At 42.4% G+C, this 12410-nt stretch overlaps 2 protein-coding genes across 6 annotated transcripts in view; one reads left to right on the forward strand and one right to left on the reverse strand.

Moving 5' to 3' along the window:
* The window catches only part of RSPH14 (radial spoke head 14 homolog), a 96086-nt gene that overhangs the window by 15598 nt on the left and 68078 nt on the right, over positions 1–12410 (reverse strand). The window lies entirely within an intron of this gene.
* GNAZ (G protein subunit alpha z) overlaps positions 1–12410 on the forward strand; it is an 85563-nt gene that overhangs the window by 14017 nt on the left and 59136 nt on the right. Inside the window, exon 1 of one of the 3 annotated variants that reach the window (XM_021277039.4) lies at positions 6084–6238. The exons of 1 other annotated variant lie outside the window; for it this stretch is intronic. The gene's annotated coding sequence lies outside the window, so the exon portion shown is untranslated. Of the gene's footprint in view, positions 1–6083; positions 6239–6711; positions 6857–12410 lie in introns of those variants that run through there. One more of the 3 variants, XM_027469714.3, reaches the window with a different exon arrangement.

Raw genomic sequence — 12410 nt, forward strand, 5'->3', positions numbered from 1 at the left:
TGCGGATGGAGACGGGGAGGCTGCCTGGGCCCGAGGCTGGCTGGCCAGCGGGGAACAGTGCGCAGGCAGGTGGCTTCCTCAGGGCCACGGCAGGTCTTGGTGTTGGTTGTGTTATTGTGGCATCTAACGCTTCCTGAGAGCTTGGAAGGTTGCTCTTTGGTGGACTGTAGTTTAAAACCCTTTCTACCAGTGTAAAACCTTTAAGGCTAACTGTCTTACAAGGCTTTAAGGCAAGAGAAATACACAGCTGCAAGATTTCAATTTTCAGAACTTCTGCTGAGAGAATAGTTATTGTTTTTTAAACAAACAAACAACACAGTCTTCTCTTTTCAGACAGAAGACTGAAAGACTAAAGCAATATTAATAAAGTTCAAGAAATAATGTTGTTAACTATCATAAATTTCTGTTTCTGTAAGGCTATATCTGTGGAGCTTGTATTCTGCACTACTGTATGGACTTCCTTTTTTCCATTTTCTTCATTGTTATAATTTTCTTCCATTTTTTGGTCTATTTTCTTCAACTTTTTTTTTTTTTTCTCCTACTTTTAAAAATGACTTGGTAGAGAATTTCAAAGAATAAACTGGTGAAATTGTAGCACTGACAAACCCACTGGTTGTGTTTCTTGATCTAGCATGCTGGCAAAGCTGCAATAAGTTAATTTTATCCTACAGTTCACACTGCATGCAGTTGTACCCAGAAGAGCTCAATTGAATGGTTAAAACTGATAAAATCTCTAGGAAAAGAAGAATGCAGTACTGTAGGCGGGTGAAATCCTTTTATGCTTCAAATGGTCTGGCTTAGCAATTTTGTTCAAAACGAAGCTGGAGGAAATGCATCTCCATTAGACCAGTAGGCCCAGATGGCTGCACGACATGAGTGGAGCTGCATGGAAAAGCAGATAACGCTCCGCTTCCCACACAGGCCTGCTGCCTTGCAGATTCCGCTTTTTCTGTGGAAAGCCACATTCTTAAGGAAAACTACTTACACTGCTCAATGAAAATTTCTTCCATTCTGGGTGAGGTTCTACAACAGGGCTTTCCAGTTTTTTTGTGCATATTTTAGTTCTGGCAATGAAAAATTCTTAAGTCCTAATTGAGTACCAAGGTATGAGCTGCTCTGGGGGTGATTTGTGCTTTGAAGTGATCCCCAGTAAAGGATGCTCTTGGGTTGAGAGCCCGATTCCTCCAGCGAGCTGTGAATCACAGATGTTGGCTGAAAGGAGTCTGTCACAAATAGGAACATGACTTAACAGTAAATACACTTTCTGCCTAGAGATGTTTTCCTGAATGAAGATCTCCAAGTGAACGCATAAAGGTGTTCCTGTAAAATGACCTTCTTATCATGTATTTGTAAAACAACCAAGGGCAGCAGGACCCAAGCAACAACAGTGAAATGAATCTGTTACTTAACCCAGACTAAAATATTAGGTCTAGCTTCTGGAAACATGCCAGATTAAAAGGTATGCACTTGGGTAGTGCTACTAATGTGCTTATATTTAAGAACTTTACATATAGTGTATTCAAAACATTATGACCAGAAGCAGAGACAGTCGTATTTGCAGCAGTTATAAGAGATACCAGCAGCTATTTAATCAGCTGATGAAATTACTGCCATTTTAATATAATCTTTTTAAAACCAACACTGAGACAAGTAACTCTGAAAGCTACGTTAACTGAAAGATGTGCTGGGGTGTTTATCCATTTAGTCAGTTCAGGCAAAGTTAGCACAATGTGCTTTGCCCACTGTGCTGGCTCAATTGCCCAGTTAGTCAGTAAGGGGTTCCAGTGGATAGACATGGCATCTAACACCAATTCAACCATCCTTGGGTACCTGAGGCATCTGTCTGTGACTGTTGGGTATGACATAAGGCCAGCAGGACACTGGGACATTTCTAAGGAGGCAGACGGGAAAGCTGAAAGTGGTCCCAGAGTCTTGTGTCTCGATCTGTCCCAGAAACGTGTCTGGAGGCCGAATTGCTTCCTGAGTCCCTGCCGTTTGTTGGATCAATCTTGTGTGTGCCAGTGAGAGTGCAAGAGCTCTCTTTTAAAGTAGGAGTGGCAAATCACAAAAATCAGAAGTCACATTTACTCATTTCTCTGTTAGTTTATCACCAACGTAGTCCTAGACTGAACTGGCCTTGCAGTTTTTCACCCCCCTCTGGAACTGCTTCGCGAGGGGCAGTGAGCAGTTACAGCCAGCTGAAAGCACCGCTTTGTGCATCTCTGCCAGTGACCACCGGTGGGGTATGTATGTGGTATCTTTACAGAGATACAAAATTAGCCATGACCTAACATGGAGAAAGTGTACAATTATTTAAATTCCATTACTTAAACCTGACTGCAGCCATCCAGTTATTTACAGAACTGCTCTGGCATCCAAAGCCCCTGTAGTAAAGCTACCTGAGTGTCCACAGCGTCATTTCTGTTGCTTCCCAGAATTACCTCTGTGCCCTCAAACTAAATTTGCAGCCTTTTTTAAACTACCTACTTCTTTTTCCTGTTAATCAGATATTATAAGGAAATGCAATTGTAAAAAAAAAAATAGTGCCTGCTGAAATTGTAGCTACAGCTCGTGGCTCCTACATGAAGTAAAATTATCATCTGTAAAGGATATAAAGAAATATGAAATTGGATTAAAATTATTTTTCTAAGTATCTATTAAAATATATATAAACAATTATTTTAAGGCCCCAGTTTGATGCTTTTTCAAGTAGGGGCAAAAACATCAGTGAAGAAAAATTAACTGAAATCAAGACATTGCCTCTTTTTATTTGTTTATTATTGTAAAAATAAACAAAACCTAAATGCCTGCCTGTAACCTCAGGTGGGAGAGACCTACTTTCAACTCACTGCTTCAATGAATATTTAATCATTCATGCGAAGTGAAAAACCTTCAATCAGGAAGACTGGAGGAGGGAAAAAGGTATCCCAAGAGTAACCTAGAGCCTGTTGCTCAGAGCACTTTAATAGGACATCTGAGGCTGGTATTTTTTGTTTTAAAAGATTTATTTTCAAAAAAAGTTTTTTTTTTTTTTTCTGTTGAAAATGTCTTTGCTTTAATAATTTCTGGCATTCTTTAATTGCATCTCCTTGGGTGCAATTCCCTAAGGATCTGTATGTTTCAATCTCAAGTGATTTTGTCAGCCGTTTGCATTTCACTGATCTTTCATTCTGTGCTGTACTAAATGATCCCCTATTTCTTTTGGGGTTAAAGTTTGAGATGTTGTGTTCCACACCCCCTTCCCTTACCCTTGATAACAAAGAATGAGGAAAGAATATATATATTATTTTCTTAACTCCATCTTCTTCATGGTATCTCTGTAGCATTGTTCACGTGGAGGTTCTGAAGGAGTCAGGGCCCACGTACCCAGCACAAAGCTTATGAGAAGCGAGGACTGCTGTGAAGTTAAGCGCACAGGAAAGCCAGCATATCTTTCAGGGCTCTAGGCAAGCCTCCAAGCAGCTGTCCACCAGCTGCTGGATTTAATGCTTTTTTTTCTAGACTTGGCTTCAGTGGCAAGTGCTGATTCAGCAGCCAAGCCCATGACTGTGAACTGCAGATACAGTAGGTATAATAAAGCCATGAAAGAATGTAGAGGCACTTACATTTTGAGGGTTTGGTTTTTCTTTTTTATTTATTTTTCGTCTGTTAGAAAACTAAGGAAGTCTTTCTCTTTAGTTGCTTGTGGTGTCAGCTGTAATCCATTATCTGGGCTCACATTCTCAAGTATCTCGCATGAAGGAGATAGGAAGATGAAACGGTTGATATGAAGTGAAGCCCTCTGCTACCTGAAGGATATGAGAACAAGATAAAAATGCGAAAACCTGGTAGAAAGTGAATTTCCATCCTAAGTGATAAAATGAAAGGTGTTCAGGTTGATACCACCTCCTGGAAGGTGCATTCATGATTTTTTCACCCCATCTCACAGCCACTGGTACAAAGCAACAATTTGCAGATATTTATAAATACCAGGTTCCAGTCATCTTCACTTGATGCTATTTTAACATCTTCCAGGTGAGAAAAAGGGTTAAAAATAAAAATATAGACTTTTTATTCTTCTCTAAACATTCTGTTCAGTTCTTCATGCTCAAAGAGAATCACAGACCTGCCTATAAATATCTAACCCAGATATACAATTGCTTGTTAAACAGAGGGTGTTTGGTAGAAGATTGAATGACATAGAAAACGTCTTTTATTATATTTTCATTACAGACCAGATGTGGCCTCTCAGTTTTCCCTCTATCATTTGGAGATGTACATTCACCAAGAACATTGTATGTGTGCTTATAAATATTTTGATGTTGTCATGGTATAATAAGGGTAATTGATTAGAAAAATCCCTATGGGATTTTGCACTTAAGAGCACGTTTCTGTTCTAGCACTATTGTCTTCAAACTAAGGGTGTGCGAATGCATCTATTTTGATTGATCCCAACCAGAAAGCAACAGTAAACAGGCAAGGACTTGGCTTTTGGTCAATGAGCTGCACTGGCAGGCTGAATGATCTTTGTGCAGCTGGGGGTTCCAGTAGGCTGCGTGCTAGAAGCTGCACACCAACAGCCAAATGCTGCTCCCTTCACATTAAAACCTGCTCTAAAACAGCAAAAAATGTGCGACCTGCCTGACATGGAAGAGAGAGCAGAGATCCTGTCAGCTCATCACTGTTTCTTCAAACTACTAGACAAATCACTACTTCCAGGCAAAAAAGGTAACATAAACTATTAATTTTCAGTATATATGTGTATATCTTCAGGCTGTCTATGTAGAAAAATACCATTTAGAGCACTGAGCTAAAGAAATATGTTTTGACACTCCATCTGACATTGGGATGTACGCTATTTTGAGCCATATATTTCCCTTCAAGTTCCTCTGGGGGCTCAGCAACATGTAGTGCAATCACAATGAGCTGAAAGGCCCTGAGTGAGAAGTTCTGGGTGCAGGACAAGGTGCCGTTGAAGAGAAGACAAATCTGCTGCTTTGTTTTTTGGATGAGTTGGGTTTTAACTCTGCCATTAATGAACAGCAAGCTCCCGTACTATGGCGTTGAAACAAAACCCCCCAACTTCTCAGAGGACAACCCGCCCTGTTACTTGCATGCTGCGTGCTGATGATCCTTCCCGTACAACACCTAATCTACTGTTACGTGCCTCCCACAAAACTGCAAGATAGCAAGCGTTTTGTTGTATCAGTCAAAAATACTGAAAGTGCTGAAAGCTCTAGAGAGCATGTGAATGAAGATCGTCCTACCCAGGATGATGGCAGTTGATGCTGATTTTTCTACTGAAGTTGGTAAATGTGTGGAAGATGCTTTTCTCAGATATGAAGTACTATACTGAAGATACACGTAATGCGACAGTTTCTATAGTAACTACTTGTTCTTTATGGAGGAGCAGATTAAACCTGTACACCTTGTTATTGTTCTTTCATCCTATTATCTAGACTACTCAGCTACCACAGATGTGCTGCTCTGTTCCATTCCCTTGCCAACGGAACTATGTCAGGGCTTTACGCACCTGCAAGCAAAGAGTGCCTTTGGGACACAAAGCGCTCTTGGAACGTAACTGACCGCTGCCTGATTGTATGAAAGTGTCAAAGGACGTAGACACATTGCGAGGTATCAGAAGCTAAAATTTGAAAATTAAGTTGTAGAGATGAAAAGATGATCTATCACCTTTTTTTTTTTTTTTTTTTTTAAGATGGGGCACATTTATGATTTGAACACTGCCATTTTGCTGAGAAAACAAGGCCAGTTATGTGCATGACATTTCTTTTTGGAATGCTAGGAGTTCACCAGACTTACTTTGCCTGTGGGGTACTCGCATGGTGTGAACAAGACCTCAGATGTGTTACCTCTAGGAACCACACGGTACACCAATTCCTAGCTCTTATTTCTGTGCAAGAAAAATAATGTTGGTACCTTGTGTTTTATACTAAAACATTTCATTGTTATAATTCCTGATAATCTCAGCACTGCAAGTGGTCTCATTTGCAGGAATCGGATGCTTTCTGCACTGCGTTAGACTCGTGGAAAAAATGCCTGCGTTCTACCTATGCCTGAGCGCCTTCGTTGCCGTCTCCAGCAGAAATGCATCAGCAATAAATCGCGGTTATGAAACTGGCGGGGCAGGGAGGCATCATCGCTGCGTGGCCGGGGCTGCAGGCTCCGCAGCGCAGCCAGCGTGGCAAGGCGGCTCGGAGGAGAAAGACGCCAGGTGAAAACGACGCAGGACGCGAAGAGGGTAAATCCGCGGAGGAGGAGGAGGAGGAGGAGGGAGGGTGGTCAGCGCTACCTGGAAACGCCGCACCGCGCGGTGCGGGACGCGCACGGAGCCCCCTGCCCGGTGCTGGGGCCGGGAGGAGAGCAGGGACGGGCCCCGCGGCGCCGGGTGCTCGCCCCCCGCGGGTACGCGCGGCGGGGCCCCCGCGGGCACGCGCGCGCTGCCGGACGCGCGCCCCCGCCCCGGGAGCCGCCCGCGGGGCCCCGCCGTTGCCACGACAACGGGTGCTCGCCGCCCCCGGCTCCTCCTCTCCCCCCCTCTCCCCGCGCCCCCAGCCCCGAGCGCCTCCTGCCTGCCGCCGGGGCACGGCGAGCGCGCCCGCTGCCGCATTTTGGGGGGGGGAAAGGGCGGAGAGAGGAAAAAAAAAAAAAAAGAAAAAAAAAAAAAAGGAGGCTTTTGGATGTTGTGTTCCTGGAGGAAAGCGGGGAGGCGCTGGCTCTGCCTCCTGCTCGGGCCGCGGGGGTAGCGTCTGCGGCCGCGGATGTGCGGGGGGCCGGGGAGGCGGCGGCGGGGGCGAGCGCCCGCCCCGATGGACTGAGCGGCGGCCAGGCGAGGAGAGGCGAGGAGAGGAGCGGCGAGGTGGGTGCGCGAGCGGCCGCGGTCCCCTTGCCCTCCCCGGCGGGTCGCTGCTCCGAGCCTCCCGCTCCGGGCGGCTCCGAAAGGCGCGGGGGCTCCCGCGGGGGAAGGCGCAGCGCGGGGAGGCGGCGAGGGATGGCTGGGGCGGCGGGTCCGGCCCGATGACCTTCTCCGGGGGTACCGGCCTCCCCTCGGCGGCTGCTGCCGCTGCAGCCCGCTCCCTTCCCCGCAGAGCTGTCGTCGCCCTGCCCTAGCCCGGCTCCAGGGCCGCTGGCAGCCCCCAGGAACCTCCGCCGGGAGCTGCCGGGGACGGCCCCGGCGGGTGCCGAGAGGATGCTCGGGGGGGCCCGGGGCTCTGCCTCCGTCCTGCGCCCCCCGTGCCGAGCAGGGCGAGGTTGCAGCCCGTTAACCTGCACCTGTGGACGGCTCCAGCCGCAGCTGCCAAGCGCAAGTTTTTTTTTGGTACGTTCGCTTCTGCGTTTTGGATGAGCGAGGGATGCACGCAGAGCCGGCAGCTCGGTGTCAGCCTGCCGACCGACAGCAAGCGGGCAGCCGCTTCGTCTCTGGTACTGCCGCTGATCTGCTCCGGGTTTGGCTGTTCCACTGCAGAACTGCCGGTAACGTGTTCTCGCAGTGTTTGCTCTGGAGGCTACTGACCGATCTGAGCAACGTTTTCCTGTGCAAGATTGGTGAAAAACTCGCTGGATTGCCATTTAGCATTTCTTTATATCTCTATACTCGCCCATACTGTCTTGCCCACCATTTATTTTTTATTTGGGCTCCACGTTTCGCGCCACTGTGGGTCACACCCTTCGGGCGGCCGTCAGAATTTCTCCTGCAAAGGTTACAGCAGCAGGTCAGGTAGAAAGTCACAAGTATCGTGAATGCTTACTTGTGGATCATAAACTAGTATAAATGAGCATGTATTTTGTGCTTCCATTGGGAAAATTGTGGCTGACTTTGTGGATGGAGACATCTGAAGTCCAAGTTGATGCCTTAAGTGCTGTTATAGGCAGAAGCGGTGGCTTTTCAACAGGGCACATATTTGCTAACTGACAAGATACAGGTACAGGGATGCAGCTCTGCAGAACAGAGAGGTTTTTGCTGTTAACTTGTCTGTCTCCATCAAATCGTTTGGTTGGAAGCTGTCGCCCAGAAGCACAGATCCCTGTCCTTGGGTAGAGGACATTATTACAGGCTAGGCCTGTGTGTACAGAAGGATGAAGTTCTAGTCTTCATCAAGCCAGTGATGAGTGAAATCAAGAGAACATCTTAGCTATATGGAGTATTTAGAATAAAATCTTGTATCTCCCATTACAAAAGCACTGATTTGCATTTTCAAAGAACCCCATTTTGCCTGCATATGCATGCACACAGAAAGAAAAAAGGCAGATGAAATCCATGTAAGGCCACAGAGATTTTGTTTTTGGCAATGGGCCTTACGGAGGTGAATAAACTCTGCTACATAAAGAATGTGCCACCTCCATCTGAGGAGTATGGTCTTGGCACTGTGCTGGCCACTGGTGGACCAAACTGGAGGACTCTTCCGGAGGCATTGTTGCTTTGAAGTCAGATTTTGGAAGCTTTTGGTGCTACTCAGTGTTTCAGCTACATGCCTTGGGTTTGAATTTAACTATGATAATCTAAAAATAACCAACCAGGTAGTGCTGGAGGACTGAAGTGAAAATGTTCTGGTTGTCTCAGTTTGGATTACATAGTAATGGAATAAGGTATATTACATTTTAAGAAATCAAGGCAGAAGCAGAAGACAGTAATTTCTCCCTTCTTCTTAAGGAATCTACCTGCTGCGATGTGGGGAAGGGGATAAGCAGAGGGATAAGGATAACAGAAAATTCAGTAGCCAATAACAGCTTAAATCCTTCAATGGTGAAGTCAGCTCTTCCTCTCCAACCTAAGCAGATAATGATTTTGACAGCAGATAGAGTCTTGGATGACATGTAGTGGTGAGGCAATATAAAGGAATTGTGTCTCCCCTTTTCTCCTGAATTAAAGAAAAATGCCCTCTATTCTTTTCGGCTAAATCACCATAATTCCACTTATTTCAGAAGATATTCTCCAGATGTTTGTAACTGGAAATAAGAACTGAATCTGAGTAACTCTGTGTAAAGGTTTGGTCCTGCTTTCATGAGAGTCATTGGAAGTTTTGTCACTAATGTCAGTGGGACAGAGCCCAGGCTCAATACGAGCACACATTCACCAATCAGATTCTCCCATGCCCTCTAGGATCAACAATGTTGAACAGTTTTGTAGCAGACTTCAGTGAGGTCATGGTCTCAATGACAAATTCTGTAACTCTTTACGGGCATCACAAGCTTTAATTTATAAATTATCAATGATTATTAATCATGTTCTTGTAACTGAGAAAATTGTAGGGTCATTGCTAAAACACTGGCCTCCCATAAATGCTGGTAATGCTGACGTTACCCACCTCCAGCAGTAAAAGCCTACTACAGGAGCAGTTAACTATTTTATTTTATCTAAGATAACTCTTAAACCAAAACCCTTCAAAATCAAAATACTGGCATAATTAGATGTAATATTATTTATACTTCATGAGATAAATTGTATTTTTATTTAAAAAACAAGATTAAATTATGTTTCTTGTGATCCCCAAGGTATCCAGAGTAAACTCACATCCATTATTAGTCACAATAGATTCGCTCCAGTCTGCTTGGGAGGAGAATTTGATTTACAATTATGTTATATTCAAAGTTCGTGTTTTTATTAAACTTTACAGAATCTACGCATAATGATTAAGAAGTCCAAATTTCAACAAAATAAAAAAAATGGTTTCAAAATAACAAAAGGGAAAAAACAGAGTGATTCAACACAAATAGAATTGACTCCCTTCTCAAAGTCCCCTTGCAATTTCAGGTCCATGGAATACACAGAACGAGACAGAGAAGGGTGAAATTCATCTCTTATTTATTCTCCTATTAAATCTAGAATTGCCACAAATTAGCAATTTAAGTCATCCTAGCTTTATGCCAGTGTAATCAAGAACATAATTTAACCCTTGAATGAAAGCTAGAGAGAAAATAGGCTTCTCTCTCAGCTGTTGCTTTTCATTAACACTGATAGGCATTGGTGAAACAGGATGGAAGGAATAGATTATTGAATGGCCATCATTTCTATGTTACCTAGACTCCAGACATTTGTTACTATCAAAAAAATAAAAATAAAAAATAAAAATAAAATCATAACTAGCAAAAAAAAAAAAAAGGAAAAATTTCAGAAGGGAACAATTTCCTTTTTTTCTTTTTTTTTTTTTTTAGACTTCTGTAGCTTACAACATTATCTATCATTCAGCAGAAACTCAGCTCTCCCCAGAATCCCATTTTATTATTTAGCATTGGACATGTAATGTATATTTAGAGAACACAGTTTTATCCAACAAATCCTATTTTCCTCTGCCCTTGTTTTCTCTCTAAGCCCCTTACACCAGAAGCCTGTTTCTGGTCTGGATTGCTAAGTCATCACATCAAAAAGACAAGTGTGATAACATTTCCAGACAATTCCATGCTACAGAAATAGCCTGTGAAAATACTAGTGATGATGTTGGCCAATAGAAAGACATAAAGAAGCAAATTTGAAAAAACAAATTAAAAGTCTAAGTATTCATTATACTGTTATATTGCTGTGCCTATAGGAAAGTTAACAAATTATTTTCCCTGTGTATTTTGCACACCTGAAAACCAGTAAGTGTACGCAATTAAAAAAGCTGGTTCATACAGTGGGGGGACAAACAAAACTTGTCTTTATACGTCCATTCAAAATAGAATGAGATTAGCATACATGTAAAGTTGTGAGATGCAAAAAATAAGTAGATAATCATTTCTTATGAACTACAACTTGTTAATCTAAATTTTTTTTTACAGTGGATTTATGCAATAGTAATTCCCTGGACTTTGCAGTTGGAAGGATTCCAACTTAGATATCTTAGATATCCCACTTAGATACCACTTAGATACTTACAATGGGTCATGTATGTATGGGTTGTTGGTAAAGCTTTCCATAGAGTTGGTGGAGCAAAAAAACAGATTTGTACAGTGCAATTTACCAAACTATATTTCGATCACTATCTTAGACTGAGATGAACTGACCTTTGGAAATGACCGTTTGTCCCACTAGCTACAAAAGAAGCAGCGGGACTAGCTGAGAGGTAGCCACCTACGCGCACATGCTCAATCTGGACAGATGAGTGCCACTCTTATTGTCTATATTGTATTGCATTAACCAATTTTAACTATGTAATTATGATGATATTTTCGTGTTTTACCACAAATATTTAATAACATAGTAGTACTCCCACCCCTACCTAACAACCCTGTTTTATTTGATAGTACCTAGGCTAGCAGACTATTTTCTTCCTCTAACCATATCTTAATAATGGCATTTTACTGTGGAGGAAGGACTCCGCTCAAATAGTATAGTAACACGGGTCTTTTATCCATTTTTTCCTACTACTACGGGTAGTAATTGTAGCATGTGTTCCCAATGTGTTTCAACCCTTATTTTGCATGCCTGCTTTCTGTATTTTCCAACCTTATTGAGACAATTTGGGATAACTACCTTTATCTTCCCCAAACACAGTGACACAAATACAGACAGCATATCAAATGTTGATGCACAAACACAGTTGACACAGTTGTGTTGTGGAAAGAAAAAACACAATGAAACTGTATTGTAATCAATTCAGATGAAAGTGTCATGGCATGGTAACAAAAACACAGCTGGATGTTTAGCTCTGAGAGGGCTTGCTGTTTGGATAGGGTAAGTACCTGGTTATTATATCTCTTCCTTTAAAAGAGAAATACACATATGATTCAGGAGAATACTTAAGTATTATGCAGGGGATGTCTTGTTGAAAATAATACAGTTCATGTCACTGTTTTGCTGGTTTTTTTTTTTCATTACATTTTTTTTTTCCTCTGGGCACCTATCAGCCCAAGGCATAAAATTTGAATATTTCATATGTATAAACAAAATATTATTTTATTTGGATAGAGATATATAATAACCATTTACACGTATATGTAAATTAGACTTATTTTTCTGACTGGATGTTTTATAAAGAAAGAAAGTATAGCAGCTGTTGACTGTCCCCAGTATTTATGCTCTGGCAGAAGATTTAAACTGATATCACTTATAACTTTTTTATTTAATTTAAATAACTAAAATCTATAAGTAATGCATATGATATTAATCAAATCCATTCTAAACTAAAATATACAAGAATAAATTCTGTTGCACTAGAGCATCTCCCTGTATTGCTAGTTAGTTGACAGTGTCCTTCAAAATACCTTTACTGCAACTGGCTCTTGGTAGGAAGATTTTCTCTCAAGATGCCTTTCAGTGCCTGGTCTTTTAATTTTGGCAGAGTCAGAGAGATAAAATAGAAGCCATTTTGTAACTGGCAGATATTTTTATATTTTTACAATTGGTAAGAAGGTATTGTGCTTTCATTTTGTATTGCTCAGTAATGGTAGACTCTCTCCTTAAACAGTAATTTCAGAGACATGTTTTTACCTCCTTT

This window comes from Anas platyrhynchos, chromosome 16 (genome assembly GCF_047663525.1).
Source record: "Anas platyrhynchos isolate ZD024472 breed Pekin duck chromosome 16, IASCAAS_PekinDuck_T2T, whole genome shotgun sequence".
NCBI classification, from domain to species: domain Eukaryota; kingdom Metazoa; phylum Chordata; class Aves; order Anseriformes; family Anatidae; genus Anas; species Anas platyrhynchos.